At 44.7% G+C, this 24203-nt stretch overlaps 1 long non-coding RNA gene across 1 annotated transcript; it reads right to left on the minus strand.

Annotated features, from left to right (window-relative positions):
• Positions 1–2587: 2587 nt before the first annotated feature.
• On the minus strand, positions 2588–19511 carry LOC127060216 (uncharacterized). Its single transcript, XR_007778967.1, has 3 exons — positions 19420–19511; positions 11432–11523; positions 2588–2692 (listed from the first exon to the last, which is right to left on the minus strand). It is a non-coding gene; the product is annotated as an uncharacterized LOC127060216 (long non-coding RNA).
• Between the last annotated feature and the right edge of the window lie 4692 nt (positions 19512–24203).

Here is a 24203-nt window from a genome sequence, read left to right on the forward strand (position 1 = left end):
ATAAAAGTAAGTGCCTTGAGCTTGTCATTTTGTTTTACAAAGGAAGTGGCAACCGGGTGACAGGTGTGTAAATTCCCCAGCAATACTGCTGAGCACAAAGCACAGCTGATTTGAGTCTGTTCTTGGAAATCCTTTCCCTACCCACCTCCTAGAAGGAAATGATCACACTAAACCCATCATTTCCTCATGGGCTCTGAAAAGTTGGGGTTTCTTTCCTTGTTTGGTTCTCCAGAGAAATGGAAGGGTTTGGAGATCGAAAACCTAATGATGGCTTTTAAAACAAACTGACTTAAAATTGGAGATGGAAGAGATGAATGATGGTAGTTAGCAAGGTTTGATACTCCTTCCAAACTCAGTATTCCAGCTTTAAACAGCTGTAAATCATTTCCCCCTCTGACCTAGGCAAAGCATTATCCCCCAGAGCAGCTTTCATGGCTCCCTTTAACTCCTTCCTGCTATCATCTGTGTAAAGGCTTCAGTTCCTAAATTATTAATCACATGCACTCTTCAGCTAGCTACCACATGATTTTCACCTCCCAAACTGGAACCAGCTTCATTTTTTCCTTCAGGATGAAAAAAATATGTCTTGATGCAGACATGTGGGTTTCTCTGCATCTCTCCTAATGTGCTTACTAAAGAAGGCTAAAAAAATGTTTCTGTCCATCTCTGCCCACCTGTGTCCTCTTGCACTTGTTGCAGCTTGAATTGCAAAGACCACAAGGATACACATTATTTTTAGGAAGTCTCACCAGAGCTCCCTGCAAGGGCAGGAGCTCTACCTGGACAACACCACCTCGTGTGACAAGTGATCCTCAAAGGGTGTTTTGGGACAAGGGGTACCTGGTCTGAAGTCTGAGCCAGAAAACACATCTGCCTAACAGGAGGGATGGAGGAGGATGGGCTCAGAGACAAGGGCCGTGTTGTCTGAGCACAGAGGTGGCTGCAGGTGACCATTCCCAATCCAGAGCCAATCCTATCTTCACTGGCCTGCAGACATTGCCCCTGGGTGTATGCTGAGAAGTGGTGAAATGCAGTGGTTAGCCACACAATAGAAACCTTGTCATGGTGAAAATCATTGCCCAGCAGCTCTGCAGCTGAGTGGGAGAGACATCAACCCTTGTTTTATCCCTGCCTGGGGAGCCTCAGCCCTACTCTGCATTGTCAGATTTGGCATCACCAAACTCTTGTGGTGCATCTGGTCTGTAGTTGAACCAGCCAGCCTTCTTGCTGCCAGGGCAGAACTTCAGAGTCACTGTTGACACAGCTCTGTGGGACATTACAGTCCTGCCCAACTTTACATGCTGGGGGAGGTGAACCAATTATCTGCTTCCCTGGAGATTACCCACTGCTTTTCTTTGTCCTGCTGACAGCCCTTCTTCTCCAGCAGCAGTTATCTTCCAGAGCTGGTCCATCTGCTGTCTATGGAGCACACAGCTGCAGCAGGCTGCATCTGCAGCACATCTGAAGGCAGGGGTGGAGAGCTTCTACCACATTTTTAAGACTGGCATTCTGGTTCCCTTGAACCCAGACTGTGGCTTCATGCTGTGACCTCTCCGAAACGCTGCCTTTCCCAGGGCATGCACCTGCTCTGCAGGGGAAGGATCTCTGGTCCATCTTCTGCACGAAGGCAACATCATTCCTGGCAGGTGTCTGCCCCCCTGGCATCAGTGGGGACCTTCAGTGATGGAGAAACCACAGCTTTCTTGGTCTTCTCCAGTGTTTCCTTATATTCCCTTTTAAAAACCTTCTATTCCTTTGGTCTAATTTCTCAATTTTACCATTAAATACTTTCCTACTAGACCTGACTGCCCTTCTCTGACTGCCCTTTTGCCCATCCATCCTACAGCTTGTCTTTGTAGTACTCTTCCCACACTGGGCAGTTCAGTCCCACTGATGGCTTGGGAGAAGACCATCAAGTGGAGCAGTACAGAATTACCTTGTGTTTCCACACTGGGACACATGTTTATATATCCAGTACAAGATTTACTTTTTTTAGAGCAACAAGATATTCTTGAGTTGTGTTCAACCTGTAGCCCACTTCCCCAAAACTCCTCCTGACCTGATAATTCCCTGGTGGGTTTGTGCAAAGGTGTTTTTGCTGAGCAATGCAGAATTTTGTATTTGACCAGTCAAATGTGAGCCAGGATATTTCTTATATTATTACTTCTAAAAAATTCTTAGTCTATGCATTAACCTAAATGCAACCTCTTCTAGCTTCATATGTCACTAGCAAAAATCCCTTCTTTTCTGTTCCCAGATTGTTACTGAAAATGTGAAGTGCCATCAGACTTGGAACAGACCACAGGCTACTGTCTGAGCATCCCTTCAGCCTGTGAGATGAGACTATGGCACTGAGAACTGCTCTCCAGCTACGATTTCCCAGACACTTCTACAACCACCCCAAATTATTTAATCTACACAATACTTTCCCAAATGTGAAAAGTTGAGATATATGACATTTACTGTTTCTCCCACTAACTTGTAATGAAAGAAACATTTAGATTGGTCTGACAGAACTCGATACAATTAGATCTGCTTGATGCATGCTGGCTGCTAATAATCTCCTTTTTTTCTCCCAAATACTTACAAAACTGTGTGTGATTTGTTCCAGGAGGGTTTGTGGAAGTGACATTGAGCAGTTGTTAGCTACCAGAGTTAATGCTGTAGTCCTGAAGTCCATGGTACTCTGCCTCTGTCAGGAGGCAAAAACAATGTTTTAGATCTTGGATATTTTGAATTTTCTGTGCATTGCAAAATAATAGGACCTTTGATATTCCATTAAAGCAACTATCTTTCCTATCCATACAGAAATGTGCCAGAAGTATTTTGCAGGCAGAATAGGAATGTTCAACAGGAAATGCTAGAGCAGCCCTGGAAGCTGTGGCAAAGCTGAACTCCCCTCCTGCTTAGGTGGAGCTAAGCCCTGACTTGCTTACAGTGGGGCTCCTTGGAGTCACATGCAAGAGGAGTAGGATGCCAGGTTTCTTGAAGGCAGACAGGGCATGTTGGGTGCTCTGGGGGTTAGGCAGCTCCTGAAAGGTTCTGATCAGTCCAGTGGATTCTGGGTGTCCAGGGCCACGGGACTGGGGCCAGGCTCAGACCTTTTCTTGCCTGCCTTGCACACATCTGTCATGTACTTCTAAGGGACTGCAGCTGGTCACAAAAAAAGGAGAGCAGATAGTAGCCTTGGGAGAGGAAAAAACCCCTTCATGGCTGAATAAATATTGCAAATGGAGGATCCATGGGTCTTTTCAGGTGTGTAGGCAAGGAGGAATCTCACGGCTGCCTCCAGCACAGCTGGATGCACTGAGGGGCACCCCAATTCCACCCCAACGGCTTGGGCTGGAAAAAAATAGTTCTCCCACAAGTACTACCTCCACTATTTCCCTTATTGCTGACCTAAGAATGTGTTTCAGGTCCTGAAATGTGGCAGGAAATACCCTGGATGAGTAAATTGTTCCCTAGCTCCCCTGAGCATGTTGCTGCTTCTACAGCACTCACAAACACCTGGTGTGGTTCAGCATTTCATTCCTGATGTTTTCCCACACCAAGCCTAGACACCCTTATTTTTTTTTTTAATTTTGTTCTGTGGCATGGTGTGTTTGTTCCTATATATTTTTCTGTGAGGATCAGTGCATCAATACCATGAAAGAGTCTGTGCAATCCATTCATGGCAGGTGCCTTCAGCTGCTGCTGCTGAAACTATGTAAAGCATCCAAAAATAAGTAAAACTTCCAAGTTCCAGGGCAAATCTAGTTTATTGGGATTTATTAAAGCCATGAAAGAGGAGCAGGCTGGCTGGAGCTGAACCCCGCCCCCCACCACTCCTATCTTGTGGCAGGATGCTCTGAGCTCTGCCCTTCCTACAGGAGCAAAAGGGGAGCTGCCTCCTGCAGTGGGAAGCCCGTGGCTGGAGATTTCAGAGGAAGATTTGGTTTCTGCTGTGCCAGATGCCAGGTTCTGACAAGCCAAGTAACGTCCTCAGCAAACACCCTCTGGTTAGGATCAGGGGGACGTGGAGAGACCAGGCCTGAGCTATGAAAACAGTTCTGTTCTCACGTCACAGGTTCCAGTACACCAGCACGTAGGAGTGCTCATTCCCTTTAAACAGAGCAGGTTTTTATCAAAACTATAAAAAAAAAAAAAAAAAAAAAAAGGAAAAGGGGAGAAGAAAAGAAAGGCAAGTGAGCCACTGTTTTGCTTCTCTGATGGCTTAAACCACCCAATCTGAAGCCAAGGTGCTGAATTTCCAAACACATTTTTTAGGTAATTTCCCTTCCCCTTCTCACATCCTCAAGAAAATTCTGATTTTCATAACCATTGTATTTGGGGGTTTTCTAGCTCTGCCTATAATTTTTTTTTTACCATGTAAGATATTTTAGATCAGACTTATAAAAACCACTAAGGAATATGACTGTGTTCATCCAAAAGTTATTATTCTTATGAGATAATTTGACTAATGAAAGTCTAATTGTATTTCAGAGAACTGTGTGCCATTGTGGTGTATTATTTTTGTACCTCATAGCTTATGCTATTAAGAAATTGTAGCTGATGCAGAGTGATATGGGAGGATGCCAGCTGGATTCAGATAATTTAATCAGATTACTTTGGCTTTGAAATCTCTTCATTGGTTAATCATAAAATTTCCTATTAATTTTAGGGCATTCCTGCTTACTTTTAAGGTCTCTAACAGCATTATCTTGAAACCTCAGGAATTGAGAAAGAAGAGATATTTCATGTTCTCTTTCTACTCTGTTTTCCTCTAGTAATTTTTTTCAGACATTTCAGCTTGTGTCACATTGGGATGGGTGTTGAATAGTTTCTGAAAGTATGTGAGTGCACTTTGTTTTGCAGGCTGTTGTCCACATATCCAAAACCTCCTGCCTTTACAGATTTGAAAGTCTTATCTCCATTTTCATAGGCAGTCCTTCCTACAGTTTTGAAACTTGGAAGTTTCTTGTTTGAATAAAAGACGTGCAGCTGCAAAAGCCTGTAAAACAGCAATTACAAATTCAATTTCCCCCCCACATTGATACACTGGGGTACTGGGTGGGCAACACCTGAGTGGAATTAAAAAACAACTTCTAATGCTGGCTACCACAAACAGAGAAAGAGGAAGAAGTAACTGAAGCCCACCTGACTTCACATTGCATGGAAAAAATGCCCACCAGAAGGACATCAGACAACAGAGCCTCTGCCTAGCAGGTAATTAAGATTCCAACAGGAGGTGTCTTCAAGGCAAGATGAAATAGACTCTCCTGAAGTACAGTGTTGGCAGCGTGGTGGCACTGAGGAAGGTGAGGGTCTGAGGGCCCCAGCCTGGTATCTGGTGATCTGCTTCCCTTGCCAGCACATCTCCATTGTCTTCAGCCTCTCCTGTTCCCAGGGGACACAGCAGGCTGGCAGGGCGCCCACTGCATTTCACAGGAAGGAACTGGGGCCAAGATAACCACTTAATAAACCCAAAATCAACCCTGGTGTGGACATGGGACAGACGGATGCACCAAGTAAGGACAGCCAAGGTCTGATTTCTGAGGGTTTGAGCTTATCTGAGCCTGCTTGCTCACTTCTTATCGAGTGGGGACAGATCTGGTGCCTGTGCTGGTGCTGGTTCTGGCTGGCTTTTTTTCAGCTTCTCATTACAGAAAAAGGGGAACTTCTGCTCTGTTTAAAGAGCAGGGGTGGGAAGAAAGCCCCACTGACAGCATATGCCTTATGACAGCACTAGCACATTCATTGTGAAAGTGATGGGCAGCTAATGATGTCAGCGCAGGAAAAAACCCAAGGCATGTCGGTTTTCTTCTTTCTCTCAAAAGAGCACTGGCCTGAGAAGGGGCTGCAGAAACAATCACTGCCTGGGAAATCAGGGCAGTATTTTTTAAAAAAAAGAGGTGGGGGAAACAGGAGGATAGATAAGTAGTGCCAGCTGGATGTGAAATCAATCTGGCATTTCAAAATAATGAAAATATTTCTTTCCCATTCATTTGGTCTGGCATGTAACATCAGTGCTGTTACCACATCGTTATTCAGAGTTAGCATGCCAGAAAAGAGACACCAGCAGAGACCCAGCTGCTGCTCAGCCCCCCCAGAACAGGACACTACTGTGGGACAGTGCTGCAGATACAGCACCACAGGGAAGGATGCTCTAGGCAGGAACTCTCCCCAGATGCAGGACAGCTGATGGAAAGGGGTCCTCAGAAAAGAAAAAAAAAAAACCTTTGCAATTTGCAGGAGCAGCCACTGAAAAAAGGGAGGGGCAGCTGCAGCTGAGATAGAAGGATGGCAGTGGCACAAGCTTTTCTGTGTAAAACCTTGCATTATTTGAATCAGGCCTAGATCATTCAGAAGGCATTTTAGGTCTGAACTTCCTAAAAAGAGAAGATGAGAAAAAATCTCCCCAAAAAGTACAGCACAGCCTTGCGTCAGGCTCTGTTGGCTGTTCTGAGCATCCCAATTTGCAACAAGAGGATTTGACTTTTTCAGCCTTCTCTAGCAGACCCTTGTTCCAAGCCTCCAGCTCTCTAAGAATTCTGCTGCCACTGGTAAGGGCTGTCAAAACAACAAGGAAAAGCAACTTTCACTTCCCTGTGCTAAGGACACACACACCTGCTCCCCTTTCCTTCAGCCAAGTCTGGGAGCCTGTGGGAACCAAGAGCCATTCCAGAGAAGGATGCACCTTGTTGAGCAAGTAAACCTGGAAGTGTCAAGCAGGGAAATAAATTCCACACTTTGCTTTAATGCCTGCTCTGAGGCTGCTCTGTGGTTAAGATGAGCCAGAGATGCTGGAGAACCAGAAAAGCCAGAAATTTGGGGGAGCACAGGGGTGTAGGCTGTTCCTGTGCTAGGACAGGTGTCACAGAGCTGTGCAGGAGGAGGTGGCACCTCCCCACCTGGGGAGAGGCTGTGTGCTCAGCCTCTCAGACCCTCCCTCCACCCCTGGGCTGGGGCTGACATTGTCACTGCTTTTGTAAAACAAGACATGCCAAAAGCTGTGTGTCACTCATTCCAGTTTTCAACTGGAATGGGCTTTGCAAAGGAAGACTTCAGACCTACCTGGACAAGCAACAGAGGGATGCTGGTGAAGAAGAAGGACCAAAAACAAATTGGGAAAATCAAGGGAGTCTCCATGGGCTGATTTAGAAAATAAATTGCTGTAAATCAAGCTGAGTTAGACCCTGCAAGCACAGCAAGAAGCCAAGTTCTCTCTGTGGTGTGGTATAAACAGAAAGAAGAGGCAAGCAATGTGGCAGTGATGAAAGAGGCAGGAGATGTTCAGATAGTGTATCAAGTTAAAAACCCACCATTATTCAGTTTTCTATCAGCAGATGTTAAATACTCAGGGTAAAACCAGAGAAGCTCTTAGGAATTAGGGCCTGAAAATTCAAGGGGCAACAGCATAGATAAAAACAAAGCCAGTCAGTGCACCTTACCACAGAGGTAAGATCATCTCCCTGCCAGAACCCCTAAAGCCTCATTCACTAGTTTGCATGAAATCTCTAATTGAATGTTAACTATTTTTTCTTTAGGCCTATTCAGTCAGAGGTGCTAAGCCAGATTTAGAAAATGGGAAATTATTCCTAGCCAGTTGGCCACTGTGGCCTGGATGTTAGGAAAGGCCCAGAACAAAATTTGAAGGGCAAATAAAAATAAGAGGGTGTTCAGGGTGAAAAAAACCCTCCACCCATGAAATTCAGGTTTAGCAGAGGCAGCTCAAGCCAGACTAGTCTGAATGATAAACAATAGATGGGCAGATAATTGGTAATGATAGTTCATTTTCTACACAGGAGAGATTAAATGGATCCAATACAGCTGAATTTCAAGAGATGACTTTGGTTTGTAGATAGCTGGACAATTACCAGGGAAGCTAAAGAAGACAGGCATTAGTGTAAAAAAGATGAGATAGGTGAAGGTATGGCTCACAGTGAGAAACAGCTTTTGTGTTTTAACAGAGCATCAAGCTGGAGGGAACCTGCCAGTGGCATTCCTTACATATTGGTCCTGGATTTGCTTTTCTGCAATACTCACAGGACTGCTTTTGGCACAAACAAGTGGGAGCACCCTGGTGAACCCTTCTTTATTGCACTGTCATGACAGAGCAGGATCAGGGAGGTTTTGGTGAAGAACTGTCAGAGTTTGCAGAGCAGGTTAGTATGTGCAGGATGAGACAGGGCAGCACAGAACTGCAAAGTGATGCACAAAGGACATTTGGTGCTGTGCTCTGAGAAATTTGTCCATTGAAAGGCATCTGGCCTGGACAGACCTGAGCACTGGACCTGACTGTGGAGAACAAATGCAAGGTGTCTGTGAAAATGCAAAGCAGACCTAATAGTACAAAAGCCAACGTGGAGGAAGGACATAGTCAGCCCTAATAAAGATGCTGGCAAGTCTTGACTTACACAACTCACTTTCCTGAGAGAGATATTTTACTGAAATGAAGTGCAGATAAGGACATAAACTGGGCTAATGGAAGAAAAAATACTGAATTGGTGAAAGGTAAATAAAATATTTGGTCTGTTTTCCTTAGCCAAACTGGGGCTGTGAATAGTTGTGGTTGCTGTCTATTGAAATAATGCAGGTAACCCCAAAGGAGGGATACAAATTATTTAAGATGGTCTACACGAAAGCAAATGTGTCTGAAGTATCTGCTGTTAGCTAAGGCTGGAGATGAGAGGATGTCTCCAGCCTGAGAGCAGTGAGGCTCTGGGACACCCCCAGCCTTCAGACAGAAGCAAATTCCCAGTTGTCATGAAGATGGATTTTGAGGAGGGCAAGAAAGAACTGTAAGCAAGGGGGCAAGACTTGAAGTTGTACATTTAATTCCCACCCTCTCTTCTGTTTGATAGCCAGCAATTCCTTGATGAGCCTCACAGCGGACTCTGTTTGCTCTGTGCTATATCAATGTTTATCTCATTCACAGCAGAAAATGCAAAACTGGGAAATGGGAATTTCAGTCGGAGTCAGAACGCTGCGGTGCCCTCACTCACAAGCTTTGAAGGGCAGAACTGCTTCTGGTTTCCAGCAGACTATTCTTCAGTCAACTTCCATTCATCTTCTGGAATGAGAGCTAAGTAACTCCTGGCCTGCTCCATAATGGAGAGACTAGCCTCTCCACGAGGTAAAGACGTTTCCTTTCTTCGCTTGAAACATCATGAACTTTCAGACTTGGCAAGGCTCTTTTGCGTTCGATCTAATAATAAACCCAAACCATCCATTGCACAAAAGTAATGAGTCTGAACTTGCCTGAACTTGCCTCAGGGAGCTGAGATCCAAAGCTCTGTCATTCCCTCAAAAGCCTTTCTCCTTTTTGCAAGGACAGGATGTTGTTGTGACAAGGCATCCTTGCTGTTTGCTCAGCCTCCCTCCCTCGTGATGAAATCCCTCTATAGCGACTCTGGAGGTCCAGCTTCAGCTCTGATTTTTGAGCATACAAAGTGCTGCCCAGCTAATCTCCGCTCTTTTCTATGAGTGATTTATGGAGGCTTGAAGGACATTGAGACTCAGCACATTCTCTGTTTTCCAAATGTTGGTGCAGTGAGAGGGGCACTTTTCCTGCCAGTGGGAACCTGAAAGACCTGATGGACTTTTCTGGCAGGACTCAATGTCAGTGAAAGGGGCGCCAAGGCGCCTGCAGAGCAAGCGGAAGTACAAGTGTGTGTTAGCTTTGACTTCCACTGGGAATGACAGAAAAAATATTTTGACTTGATTTTACAGTTCAGTTTCTTGTTAGCACAAAGTGAATGCTCAGCCAGTGATCAGAAATGCCCTTGCTTAATTTGCATCGGTTCCTGTCCAGTTATTAGGCACCATTGACGTGAGAAGAACAAACAAACAACCTCCACATTAAAAAGCGAGTTAAATACTTCTTCTTTTCTCATCAACTCTTTTTTTGTGGTACCAGTTCTATTTTAAAAAGAGAATGATTCTTGTGTCATCATGAAGAGTTTGCTCTGGGAAGGGAGGAGGGCAGTCTGCAATGTTTGTTCTGGGTATCTAAATTTAAATGACTAACTTAAGCACATAATCTCCCTAGGCTGCCTCTAAAAACCAGTGGAGAGGGAAGGGCTTCTCTAATGAGCAGTTCAAAGGCTCTTGCTTTAGCAAGCAGTATTTTATTACCATACCATACAGTGTTATACGTGCTTAGGGTTTTATTCTGCCTTCATGCATTCACCTGCTCTCCAGTAGGATGTGAAAAGCAAAACCAAGAAGTTCTTTGTATATGTGGATTTGTTACCATATCTTTCTATATTTCATTATGCAAATCACAAAATTACTAGAGCACTAGGGAATGAATTAGATGATTTCCTTCCCCGCTGTATAAAACAAACATTCCACTCTGATGTGAAGTTTGAAGCTCTGCAATTTTTACCTGTGCGGGAATGGAGATTGCTGGTAGAATCCCTTATACTTGATTCTGGAAAGTGAATTTGGGCTCATACAGGCCTGATCCAAATCTCATGGAAATCAGAATGCCCACGGTTTAGCAACTGGTACACTAAATTATTCCCAAATCCATTTAGTCCATCATCCTATTTAGTGCAGAGGAGATCACCAGCAGATGCTTTTGGTGAATGCTGGAATGGGTTTGCAACTGGCAAACTGGGACATTTGGTCACATCCTAATCCTCCACAGACAGCAGCCAGCTGAATCAGCTCTGACACATGGATGTTAGTTTCCCCTCTGCATGCTTTCTTAGCATTCACCATTAAAAATAAAAATTTCCTTACTGCCCATATAATAGGGAGAAGCTGTAGCTGCAGTATCTTGCTTTTAGAAATACAGCATTCTTCTATGAAAATCAAAGCGAAAAGGTTCAGATGGAATGGCAGAGTACTCAGAGAGCAGTTACCAGGTGAACACTGTCAAATGGGAAAGATTTATTGAGCTGGCTCCCATGGGATATCCCTAGGCCTGGGTTCAGACCTATTTAGTATTTTCATTAATAATTTGGATGAAAGGGTAGAGAGCCCTTTTGTTAGAGTTTCAGCTAAGAGCGAGAGACACCAGGGAGGAGGGGATTAGTGCTCAGGAGATCTCAGTAATTAGAGGAATGGTCTGGAAAGGAACAGGATGCAATTTAGTGAAGACAAGCACAAATCTGCACCTCTGTTGAAATAATCAGCTCCACAGGCACACGGTGGGAGCGAGAAGCCAGATAAGGCTGTGCTGCAAAGGAGGCCCTGATGGAGCAATGACTCAGCTGTGGAAGGAAGGAAGGAACATTGGGCTGGGGTGGACAGATGGGGATGTTGCACGTTGGATGTGGGGGATAAAACCTTTAGCTGGATCACTGGGACTGGTTTCTGGCATTCCACCTTGGGAAAGGCAAGACTGGAAGTCCCAAGGAGAGCAAGGCTCCAGAGAGGAGAGTGAAAGGCTTTGTATTTAGCCTAGGGTAAGCAAAGCTGAAACAAAACTGAGACACAATACCAGTGTTCAAGAGCAGTCAGTCTGCCAAAAGGAGGAAGGTGGTGAGCTGTTCTCTGTCCAGAAATTATCCTCTGTGGTTTAGCCACGGTTTTCTGTGGTTAGAAAAAAACAGAGAGGGAGAGAGGAATTGAGATGGTAGATAAGTTGACTTTACTGCTTTACTTATGAAGTGCCTGGGGGCATAAAGCACATGATCAAACATAGTTGAGTTACTGTAGCTTAATGAGTTATTGCCTGCTGGCTGAACCATGCTAATTAACCATGTGTGTGCTCAGCCTGCCTCAATTGCCAGATGAAATGGCCTCACTTAAATACTTGGGTTTTAGTTTGCAGGAGGCAGCCCAAATGCTTATGCAGGGTCAATGATTACAGCTCAGCTGATGGAGAAGTGACTTCTAGGGGATGGAAACTTGTTCTTTAGGGCTCAGCAATAACACTGGCACTGTTATGTCAGGGAATAATCATAAAATGGGGCTGACAAGGGAGGAGGAGCAGAAAACAGACCTAAATGCATATGTTACTTCACAGGCTTGTGTCAGTAGAAAGGGGCTCTATACAAGTGTATTGGAAATGCAATAGCTCTGACTTTTATAAAAGATCTCAGTAGGTTTTTGTTTGGGAAGGCTTGTAATATGGTGATTTAAAAAACAGAGCATTAAGAACTCTATAGAGCACTGTACACATTTCTCTCACAACTGCACATACACTTGCTTTAAGAGTATCTCTTTTTTCTAGTGTTTTCCAGTAAATTATTCTTTTTGGCTCACACCCACACAGTGCTCTCCAATTGTTGCTCTTTGCCATCAGTGATGGCTGTTGCAGTTTCTGCATTCAATGAGCTGCCCTCTTCCTCTTACTCTGATAAGCAGTAGCTGTTGGAGTGGAGCCTTCCTGGTTCTGCTAAGTGTGGGGTGTGCTCCAGGTTCCTGCTTCCTCTGCCTTCCTTGCCACCTTCCTCCCTCCCTTCCTCCTTTTTCTCCTTTGTGGCTGTTTTTCCACTGTTGTCACAGTTTGAATTATGTGGCTGAGGATGAGCATTTGGATGTTGCAATCATTGGGAAGGTTTTTGTTCACAGCAGTGCTTCTGTCTGTGCTGTCCCGTTGAAGTAATTTATCCTTTTGCTTCCAGCATGCCATCTAGGCAGGCAGCAGGCTCGGCAAGTTTGCTTTGCAGACAAGGCACACTCGACAAGTGCTATGTGAAATGGAAGCAGAGACTTCTGCTTTCTTAGTTTGTTGTTATTTCATGTCATCACACAAATTAGCCCGGAAGGGGACCTGAGGAAGTTATCTGGTTCCTTTCTGTGCTCAGGGCAGGATCAAATGCATCCCTGCCCTTTTTGGCTGGTGTTTGCTTAACTTGCTTTTGAAGTCCTGCATTGCTGCAAACTCCCAGCTCTCCAGACAACTTTCCTGTGTACTTTCCTGCATTTGACCACTCCATCTGATCTGAAATACGTAGCTGAGGACAAGTTAATACACAATTTAGCCCAAACCAGCCGAACTACATTCATTTGCTGCTGTGATCCTTTCAATTTTCTGTAGGAAAGAGAAATGCTAGAAATCTTCATAGAGAATATTTGATAACACAACTGTTCTGTAATCTAATTTAAAGATGATTGTTTCCCCTTCAGGAGCCAGATTTTTGCATTGAGAGAAAAACTACAGCCAAGAGCTATTACAATAGCATTGCATACACAGCTTTTCTGTCTGCAACAAGGAAACAACTTTTCATAGCTGCGTTTTATATGTGTATAAGGAGGGATATTAAGTAGCTATTGGTGTAAGGCTTTCTTCCTTTCCCAGAGACGCGCTCTAGGCTGAGGATGTGTGATTTGGTTGGAGCTGAAATTGGTCCAGGTCTGGGGAGCCTGTCTACTGTAGCACAGAAATAATGAGCATCTGCATGAAGTTCTTACCCAGATGTGGAAAGCCTCTGACCAGTTTCAGAGGGACTTTGTCTTATCTCTGGTTTTACTGCAAAGAAATTTTATCTTAAAACTTTACTTTCACAGGGTCCCTTCAGTATTGCTAATCCCCCTTGGTATTACCAAGTAAGTATCAGACCATAACTATTCCATGGAGATCTGAAGTGAAATCGTCATGCAAGAAGAACGTGAGAACTGCTGAGCAGATTGTACTTCCTGTTATCTGAGAACAACTGTGCATCCACAAGAAGTTGAAAATTGTGATGCTTTTATGATCCTGTCACGTCCTTCAGCAGATGCATTTTGTACAGACCCTTGTGCAAAGAAAGAGATTAAAGAACAAATGAAACATTTTCTCCCCTGCATGTAGAAGAAAATATATGCTGCCTAAAATGAGGGGTAACACTGAAAAAAAAGATGCTTGAACTAGGAGGTCATCTTAAAACAGATGAAAGAAAGTCTGTTTCTTACACAATGAGCTATGGACTTCTGGGATTTATTAATGCAGAGGATGGTGAGCACTGGTACTACCAGCTAGTTCAAGAAGCCCTTGGGTAAATTCATGGACAACAGGTCCATAAAGGGAAAAAGCAGAGTTGTACTCACTCAACTCCCTGTGCAGCATGTCCTGCCAGCATCAACAGAGGCAGCAGGTGGGGCAAGGTGAGCCATCGACCTTGGCCCAGCAGCACGAGTTTGACACTCATGTCCCTCTCCTCCCTAACTATCTGCCCTGCCGGTGACTCCAGAGCCAAAACCACTGTCACAAGGGCAAAAAGGCTCTTTGCTGAGCTTGCAATATTCTACAGAACTGGAACTAGCCAATGGGGAAATGAATAATTGGGGTCCTCGGCATAAGGAAAACTTGATCTGTATCCAGGTTAGACCTCTAGACCCTTATCTAACAATAGTTCAAGAGAAAGGTTTGTGATAGCAAAACAGCCTAGGAACACCTAGTTATTCCTCAAAAGCTGCTGAGGTTTGCATATGGATTCCTTGTTTCCTGTGCTCCAGGAGAGCAGAGGAGGGACAGACTGCTGGACACACATATTGCCTATTTTTGTTTTCACTACATTTGGTGAGGGCTGGAAATGTGATGTATTTTCCACAGCAACAAATAATTCTCAGTAGTGTCACAAATAGCAATGTTTCAGCTGAGGGATTTTGGACAAGAGTGGAAGACCCTTGAAATTGATATCCATAATTCTGCTGCTCAAGCTGGAGGCAAAACTCCAACAGCTCTCGGGGGTGTGTGTGGTTTTTTATACCCCATCTAGCCTCAAGGAGGCAAGACCATCATAATTAGCTGCTAATTGAGAAGTGCACATCTGAAAAGCACAATTTCAGAGAACAAAGAGCCGGAGAGACCCATTTCCAGGGCTAATTAGAATTAATTCATTGCTATAAGTAGAAGGTCTCCCACAGTCCTGGGACTCTCTCTTGCCCTCTCCCCAAACACTGGTCTAAACATACGCATACCAATCATGGAAGGCTCAGCATGACTTGTGCAACACAGAAATAGCACTGCTTGTTAAAAATTAGTCTTATTTTCTTTTTTTTTTTCTCTCTTTTTTTATAGCCCTGGGCTATGTCTCCCCTCTGCTTTGCTACCTGCCCTTCCTTTCTATTCTGCATCTGCGTACCAACAAACAAAGTGACAATGTCAGCACTTTTTCTGCATGAATGGGGTTTTTAGGGAAAAAAGATCCACAAAACCAGGCCTCACTGTCTGTGGCACCCTCCTGAAGATGCCTCCAATGGGACTGTCTTCATGCACCTCCCTGAACTGCTGGAGTCCATTTGTTTTCCCCCCAACACGTCCACAGCAGCTGTTTTTGCACTTGATCTGGGGCTCCACCAGTAGCCCCTCGGGTGGTGAGGGCATGGGCTGCAGTTTCCAGTCTTTATGTGGTCTCTTAAAAGCCTTCAAGAGCTGATTTTTCTCTCTAAGTCCTGAAATGTTTTTACAAAAACACCTGCACAGTAAATATCTCAGTAGCAGGTCAACCTACAATGTTTCTATCTCACTTGAGATCAACACATCTCTCACATGTATTTGGTGCCAGCATCTCATTGCTGAGCGACTCAGTAGTCACTGCAAGGACACTCCAGTGAGAAAATGAACAAGACCATTCCCTTATGATAGCCAGTTTTGGTAATCCAATATAGGGTCCTTTAAAAATAAGTTTGAATTTTTTTTTTTTAATATTGAACACCTATCTTTGGAAGACAGAAATTACTTCAAATTGCTTCAAGTTATGGACCCAAAAAAGAGCAAGATAATAACAGGTTTGGAGGAATGCAAGGTAACACATGGTCATTAGTGATGATCTTGTTACAGAGGAGGTGGCCTGCTGGATTTTGCTGTGCTGGCCTCCCTGTGTAAGGATATCTAACAAACCTTAGAAGCCTCACAGTTTAACCATGGGGTTGGAAGCTGATGTTCCTAAAGCAGAGAAATGGCTTAATTTGCAGGAAAGAGGAGTCTGTACTGCTTAGTAGGTGTGAGGTGCCTCCTTTATGATCCAAATATAGGTGCACTTCTATATCTTTACTTAGCCACTACTGAAAATCTGGTGTGTGATACCTCAGCAAGCCTGTGCTAAGGCAAATGTGAACAGTGCACTGCTGAGATTGAGAGACTCTGAGTTCTTTGAATACCCTTAAATTTCCTATTGAAGGAAACTAATCTTCTAAAAAAAAAAAATTCCAAAGGATTTTCTTCCCACCAGTGGCTCATCTGAACCACTAGAAGTGCAAGAACAACCTTTCAATTCTTTTTTCTGTGTAGTTTCGGGATGTTCTTCTCTCTGTGTGGTGAATCTTGCATGTTATTACACATTTCCCACATGCTCATTTTGGTGAGGGACAGTATCTGCTGCTGCCACTAATGATGCCAAAAGCCTTACCTTGGCTTTCTATCCCACTGCTGAGGGGAGATGCAGCTGCCACAGTTGGTGCCTCCATTAAGGCTTCAGCTGGAGCCAAACCCAAACCCTAATCCCCGTGCTCCCCTTCTGGTGTCACCAGGGCCTGAGGCCCCTTCTGCATAGGAACATCAGCCTGAGAGCTGGCACTTCATGTTCTCATCTGATCCTGAGGACCCGACCTGCCCCCTCACACTTCCCCATGGCTCAGAGCCCTTCCTTGCCAGGAGCCCACTGCCTGTTGGCAGATAGCTTGAGGCTTCTGCTGCCTTATGCTGGGTAAAAGCAGCTTGGTAGGCAGAGAGTTGGTTTGTAGAGGGTTGCCAAACACAGCAATGCTCCTCAAAACACATAATAACATCCTCCCCCTGCCCTTCACACAGCCAGCACTCCTGCCCTGCCCCCCCACGCTGGCATGGGCAGTCTGCCTCACATTTCTGCTGCTGCCACAAACCCAGGTGCTCCTCACCGGTGCAGCCTCCTCGCGCTTTCTGGGAGGCTTTCACCAATTTCCTTTGCCAAACATCTGGATTCCCTGTGGGGTCTTCAGTAACTTTACACTGCTCCAGTCCTGCAGGCAGGCAAGATGCCTTGACAAGTTCCCCAGAAGTTCACTTTTGCCAAAACCCAGAATTTCCTTCCCTCGCTCACCTGATTCCGGCTGCATTGCCTCCAATCTTGCTTTCAGCTGCTGCTTGCAACACTAGGAAGCAGTCACAGTGGAACTAGTGGTGTTCCATTAGATCCCAGTGGCTCATATTTGCTGAATTTGTTTGTATCTGCAGTGGCTCACACTTCTTATGTCAGGTCAGCAGAGCTGGGTAAGGCTGTATAGAAGTCTAATTGTAAAGACTTCAAAGCTGTTTTTATTTGACATCTCACTGATCTAGCCTGTAGCAGAGCAATCAGATGACTACAGAGCCAATTGTTTTTTGGGCAGTGTTCCCCTCCTGTCCTTAGGTCTCTTTCTCTGGAAGGTATGAATCATGGTATCAGATGAAAACTCGTTTAATGGGTCATAAAACATTTTTTAACACATTGTCCCCCTGCTCCCTCTAATTTTGAGTTCAAACAGGCTGGTTGGGCTTAGAAATGGAACCAGAGATACTGAAACACCTTTACAATAGTGCTGGGACTGCTCTGTACCTAAATGATACCATATGTTGGCCTGCTTCTAGTGGTGTTTACTGTGTAACCACATTGGCTCAGCAGGAATCTGTCTGGAAAAACAGTCAGGGTGTAAATGAATATCTGAAAAGAGCCTCTCTGAGCAAACTCTTAAAATGCTGCTAAGGGGCAATGCTAAGACCATCTGTGATGACTTTGTTTCCAAACCACCCAACCTGCAGAACTGGTTATGACCAGCAAAGGAAGAAGACTGCCCCAAATTGCACTCAGGAGATGTCTTTGCCCGTCATCCTTAGGTCTCTGTGCAATGATGATCATCAATCCTGGGAACCGTGCCCACACAGAATTCCAGATAGCACTTTAGTGGGACATTGCATGGAAGGGGACTACAACTGCAACTGGAGAGAAACTGAAATTTGGCAAATGGCTCTAAGCCTTGGATCTAATCCCCACCTGTGGTATGTAGAAGCGCCCATTGATTTCAGTGCTTACATGACTGTGCTTTCCTGTCAGGCAGTCAAAGTCCAAACTGGGTGGCAATGACAAAACTCCCACTGCCCATTTTGGACAGAGAAATAAATCCCATTAAGTCCTTACAGTCACACACATGGGGAGCATGGCTGGTACCTCACTTATGGTTCATCTCATACCTACTACAATTATAAAATGTCTAAGTTTCAACAGAACTTTTCTTGTACTGTTCCCTAAACGTTTCTTCTTGAAGTGTGTGATTTGCTCTCATTATGAGGCTCAAAATTTCCCAGAATCTGAAAGTTATTTGATTCAATTCCACATCTGCCATCTTAACAAACATGTAAATAATACAAAGATCCTGTGAATGGGGATCTCAAGCAGTTGTGGAGAGGATTAGGGATTAGTGAAAGATGATTCTGCCATTGTTCTCCTAATTGATAAAAGACAGACCACTGCTATTTTGAATAATATCATTACCACACAAGCCTCAAGCAACTTACACAGATCCTGCCTCATCGAGAGGAGCCACTTCTGGATGTTGAAAAGGTTCCTCTGAAGTTACTCCATTTCAAGTGCTTAAAAATAAGGACCAGAGAGAGTGAAGCAGTATCTCTCCTTCCTCTTTTTTAATTGAAAAAAAAATGTTTTCAGATGAATCCACTTCCTTCTGAAAATTTCCTTCCCCCAGCTGCATCTCTTATGTGCCTGAGCTCCTTCCCAGCTCTCTCACAGACCCATGGTGTGCCTTGATGCTACATCACTCCTGCCTGGTCAGTCACCCCTACCCTCCCAAGCCCAAAAGAGCAGGAGAAAATTCAAAAGCAGCCCTGCTCTCCCTCCTACAGCAGCTTTCCATCCAATGCTTGCTCATGACCTGAGCCTGGCATCCAGGCTGACTCATGTTTGTAACAACAAAAGCAGCCAAGCATGCAGGTTGAGGTCATGAAAAACTCAAGATGGCTTTACAGGGTGTATTTAGAAATGTCCACATATTTCACCCTGAACATCAGCTCTGTTGAGTATCACTGCATATTCAGAAGGAATTAAAAAAAAACACATAAAAGGAGTGGCACACTTGTGCAAGGTGTGAGTGTCCTCCTAATGCAGAGGTTGCACCTTAGAGGGTGTAAAGAAGGTGCCTGGTGACTCAGAGCAGTCCTCTGTAAATCCAAAGGGGATTTAACCTTGGGATTTAAAAGCAGCTCATCTCTGTGGGATACCTGAACAAATCTTAACACAAACCTTACTAACTAGAATTTCCAGGAGTTCCTAAGCTCCCAGCTGCAGAGCCCCAAAGCCTCTGGCAGGATTGTGTCAGGGTCACGTGTGACCCACACTCTGAGTGGGGCTGGTCCCACAGGAGCTCTGACCAAACGCTGCTGTGGAAGCCCCGAGGATGAATGTGCAGGGTGAGCACCAGCCCATTCCTCTGAGGCTGAGGTGGGGAATCCTGGTTTAGAGCTGCAGCAGCCCCTGCCTGGGTGGTGGGCACTGAGCTCAGGAGGGACATAAGGAAGAGACATTTACTCACCTAAGCTGGAGCAACGAAGGGGGAGAGGCAGCAAAGGGCTTGTGAGGCTGTGCTGCCCTGTATACAATACCCTGGCAAGTTAAACATTGCTCTGAGAGAGCTCCCATGAAGATGCCCCATCTCCTTCCCAGCTTTATCACGTGACTGTGGCCTCCCAGGGCTGCTTTAGACATCAAACAGGCCTTTAAAACCATTGTGTGGACCCCATACCATGTCACACACAGTGTGAGTTGCCTTCTGGGCGAGAGACTCCAGGGAATTTTTAGGTCCATTCATGTCGGATGAAAAATGGTCATCTTCAGACATAATTTATTTTCCTTTTCTCCCTCCCAAAAAGCAAGTGTCTAAGCAAGCCAAGCCAGCCAGAGGCAAAGGCTGTGATTTTCCTTGTGTTCTTGTAGCTAGGTTCTCCTGTCCTTTCCCTCATGTCATTCAGGAAAAAACAAAATAAAGCACTGTTTCTGGTTGTTTGGCAGCTGCTCACAAGCTTACATGAGAGGTAAAGAGCAATGTGCTGGGGAAATCTGATTCCCAGCATGACAAGGACCTGCAAGCAAAAAAAGAACTGCTGAATATGTACAGAAGAGCTAAACAGTCACCAATGGTCCTCTAAAATGCCAAGGAAAGCATTTGTTATCCTTTAAGAATACAGCATGGGTAAAATTAATAAAGGGAAGTCATAGACCTAAAAATCAGGGAGCTTTTATTAGAATATGCTTCCTAGAAGAACCCAGGGAGAAGAGCAAAATCTGTGTGGCTTCAAAAATTTAAAACTGGGTAAGAAAAAAACCATGAAGAGGAAGCAGAGTTAATAAATAAAGCAGAGTCAGTAATCCTGCTTGGGGATGGGGTGAACTGTTGGCCTCGTGTCGTGTGTGTTTTCCACTCTCCACTTCTGGGATACTAAAAAAAAGTCTGACCCAATCCAGGGATTACACAAAGAATGCACTCCAACAAAGGGAAATGCATGGCCTTTCTACTCACCCTCCAGAGGCATGTGGGACCAGAAGAGGGGTTGGTCTGAATAGTCAGGATTACATTCCTGGCTGTGTCTAGCAAATGCTATGTGGATTGAGAGAAAAAAAAAATATATATGCTCTGTCACTGGAATATTTTCTCAGTGTTCTCTTGTAAGGCAGATGTCAAAAGGAGACAGTGATGGCCACTGAAGCCATTCCTGCTTAACAGTGTGTCTGAGATGTTGTTTCTTTGTCTGCCTGAGGATGGGCTAGTCTGAAGCACAACTCAGCAATTAGGATATTAATAGTCCTATTGCTCCAAGCCATCCAGTTTGCTTTAAAATTCATGGTGCAGTTAGCTGAGGTTTGTTCATAACAGTAAAAGTACAGAGATGCAGGAAGACTGAGTCAGAACAGAGCTTTGAAATGCATCAAGCAACCATTTAATTAAAGAAGGGAGCTCTAATATTGTGTTCCAAATGATTACTTATTTATATACTCCTCAAATAGTGCTATTTTTAAACAAGATTTTGAAGGGAAGACAATTTATATTTTTATATGCAGACAGTCTTAAAATTAAATGAGCTGCCAGTACAGCACTGCCCTGAAGGAGTAGGAGAAGAAAAATGTCTGTGTCAGTCCTTCTGGTTCTTCTGCTGCCTCTCAGCACCACGACTGCTAGAGATCAAAACAGGCATCTCAAGATACACAGGCTTGCCAGCTCCTCCCTGCCATCCTCCTGGGGCAGGTCACTGCCTGGCATTGTTGGGACATGGGTTTGGAGGTGCCTGGAGGCAGGCACCAGTAAGCCCAGGGAGATGGCCGGGTAGAAATGTAGGGAGGACAGGGGACTGAGCCTCCTGATGAGAAAGAAGCATTCTAAACTTTTAAATTTAAGCTTTTAAGATTTCCACTTCCTAGAGCAACACAGGGTTTTCATTTTACAAAACTGAAACTAAATTGGCAAGCCCTGGGTTCAGGCAATGACCTTCATCCTTCACTCATCTGACATTTGCTGGTTGCACCAGTGTGGAGTGTGAAGTTCAGCAGGGCACCATTTGATGATCATTTTTCACTGATCGGAACAACCACACAAGCTGCAAGGAAAGAAAATGTTGGCTCCAACAGATTTTTGAAAACTTGAGTTTTTCTTTACACTGGAACTGAGAAAGGCCTGTGTGGGAAGGAATGAATGTTTGCTGAGTTCCTAAATAAATCTGAGCCCAGCTTGAGAGACTGAAAGCCCAGTGGCTTCTTTGAGTTCTCTAACAAAGGGCTGCACCCAAGTGCACTGAAGTCAGAGAGGGATTCTCATTGACATCAAAGAACATTGAATTAGACCCCATGAAGGACTGTCTCTGCCAGAGACCAGCAGAAATAATGGTGTGTGATGTACGTGACCAACCGCCCCTGACCAACTGCTTGGATTCCAGGCATTAAACACTGCAAACAGGGAGCTCACAAACAATTCATGAAAACGTGCCAAAAAATTCAAAGAAAAATATGTACGGAAACTGCAATGTGTTTGTGGGTATTTTGTGAGCAAAAAAGGAATATATTTGTGGAATAAATTAGTCCCTGAGAAGTGCTCTCTCAGCTCAGAATAGCGTGCAGTCAAGGCAGCAAATCGAACTCAAGCTTCTTTTCTCTTGTCAAAGGAAGTGGGCAAGTACAGAGACATGGATGAAACGAGCTTGGGTTTACTTTTAAAATGTAAGGTGTCAATTAAATCTCATTGTAATAGTTCTTATAGTTTGAAAAATAATTTTTTGCTGCTATCCAAATGCTTTAGCTTATTCTCTCGTGAATGCTGACAAGCTTTGGTCTGGTGTTTATCCATATCAGACACTGCCAAGCTCATCCAGTCCCTTATCTCCTTCTGATTAGATTACTGTAATGTCCTGCCTCGAGGTTCCTCTGGCAGGGGATGCCACCACTCCTGTGAGAGATTTACACACAGGAGAAAATCCAGCGCTTTTTATTCCAAACACATCGTGTCTTTCACTGGCTATAAACAAAAAGGATTAACTGGAAATGGGAATACCTGCAGCTGGAATCCAGGTCAATTAGGAAATGGGGTAACACCAAGAGCAGGCATGTCTCTGATGTGGTGAAAAATAGCTGTGCAGAGGCAGCAAGATAAAGGAAGAAGGCTTGAGCTCAAACCTTTGGCTCACCTTTGGTTCTCTCTAGACCACTCTGATTCTCAGGGAATCAGCCTTTTGGACTGTCTCAGGGAATCAGAAGGATAAATTTATCTCCTCCCTGAGAGGGTTTGCTCTTGGTGACAAGGAGGGGAGGTGGGACTGTCCATGCCCTACAACACAGGACAGTGGCTTCTGATGGTGGGTGAAGAGTCTCTAAGGAGCTCTGCAGGTCCTTAAAATTATCTGCACACAGGCAGTCCACACCTCCACTAAGCCATGCAGGATCAGAGACAAAGAAGCAGAGGGGTTTTGGCTGCACAGCTCTGGAGAGAGCCCCTGAGGTTTTTCAGATAAGGGATCAGACACTTAGGCACAGGAAGCATGGAGAAACACAGGGCTGGAGGATAAACTTCTCAGTCCTCTGTGCATGCTGGCAACTGCCCCAGGTGCTTGGTTGCAGGCTTGGGTAGGAGGGTTACTGCTGCATTCATTTGAAACAAAATTTTAGTTTGGCTTCTAAAGTGGGAGAAAAACAAGAGCCAATATTCCCAGCATTGTTCCACTTCAGACTGAGCTCTGAAAGCTTCAGCTCTCCTTTCTGGAGTGTGGTTATAAATACAGATGGTCATAAATGCCCTCAGGCGCCAACCAACACTCAGTCCCAACCAGCAAGTGCCTCTTCCTATCTGGATATCACAAAGTGCTCTAGGAACCTTCCCAGATACCCTCCCAGAAAGACTATTTTGTGTCAGGCCACTGAAGCATGCTGGGTGACTTCCTCAAGGTCACATAGGAAGCAGTGTGGCGCAGGTTGTTTAAACCCCCAGAGATAACTCCTCTCCTTGCTTCCCCAGAGAGCGCCTGTCACTGAGCATCAGTCTTTGGCCCTCTTTGTCTCTCAGCTGTTCAAATGACTGCTGTTGCTCTCTGCACAATCAAAATCCTGTTTGATATGGCTCTCTTGCTTCTGGTGTTATTTATAGCTGTTCTTGCCTTTGACCAGACTGGGCACCTCTTTTATGTTTAAGCATGTTCAGCTCCTGATGTTGCTTCAAGGGCTGTGAGTGTCTTTTGTGCAGCAGGTGCTGCTCAAAATTAATTGTTTGTCTTGATATTCTATTATCACTCATCTATGGATTTTCAAGTGTGTCAGTTGTTCCATTAGGGCTGTCACTTCCTAAATCCTTTTGGTGAACACCATATTTTACTTTTACTGCTCTCATAGCCAGTGTTTCTTTGCTCTTTGCCCCCCACAATACAAAATGTTTTCTGAGTGCCTTACAGAGGAATACCTCACCCTTTTATTCTGTCACAGACAACAGGCTACTGACTGGGGCTCTGAGGCTCATTAGAGTTCATAACATCACTTGTTTAAGTGTTTGAATTTTTTTTTTTTAACTTACCATGTAAAATGTGCTTAGTGTGTGGAATTGGCTTGCTACAGTGGTGGGTGTCTGCAAGCTTTGCCATGCTCCTGCTGATGGCAGGCAAAAAGCTGCCTGGAAGGATCCCTGGAAGGAAATAGCTGGCCAGCCTGCAGTGCTGGTGGTTTTCACATCTCCATCGAGCCTGGGGATGGCCTCTGCACAGCAAGGTGAGCACCTCTTTCCCACCTCTCTGGAGATGCTGCAGAGAAACGGGGAGGCAGCCCAGCCTGGCTGTGACCCCACTGGGGGCC

This window comes from Serinus canaria, chromosome 1 (genome assembly GCF_022539315.1).
Source record: "Serinus canaria isolate serCan28SL12 chromosome 1, serCan2020, whole genome shotgun sequence".
NCBI classification, from domain to species: domain Eukaryota; kingdom Metazoa; phylum Chordata; class Aves; order Passeriformes; family Fringillidae; genus Serinus; species Serinus canaria.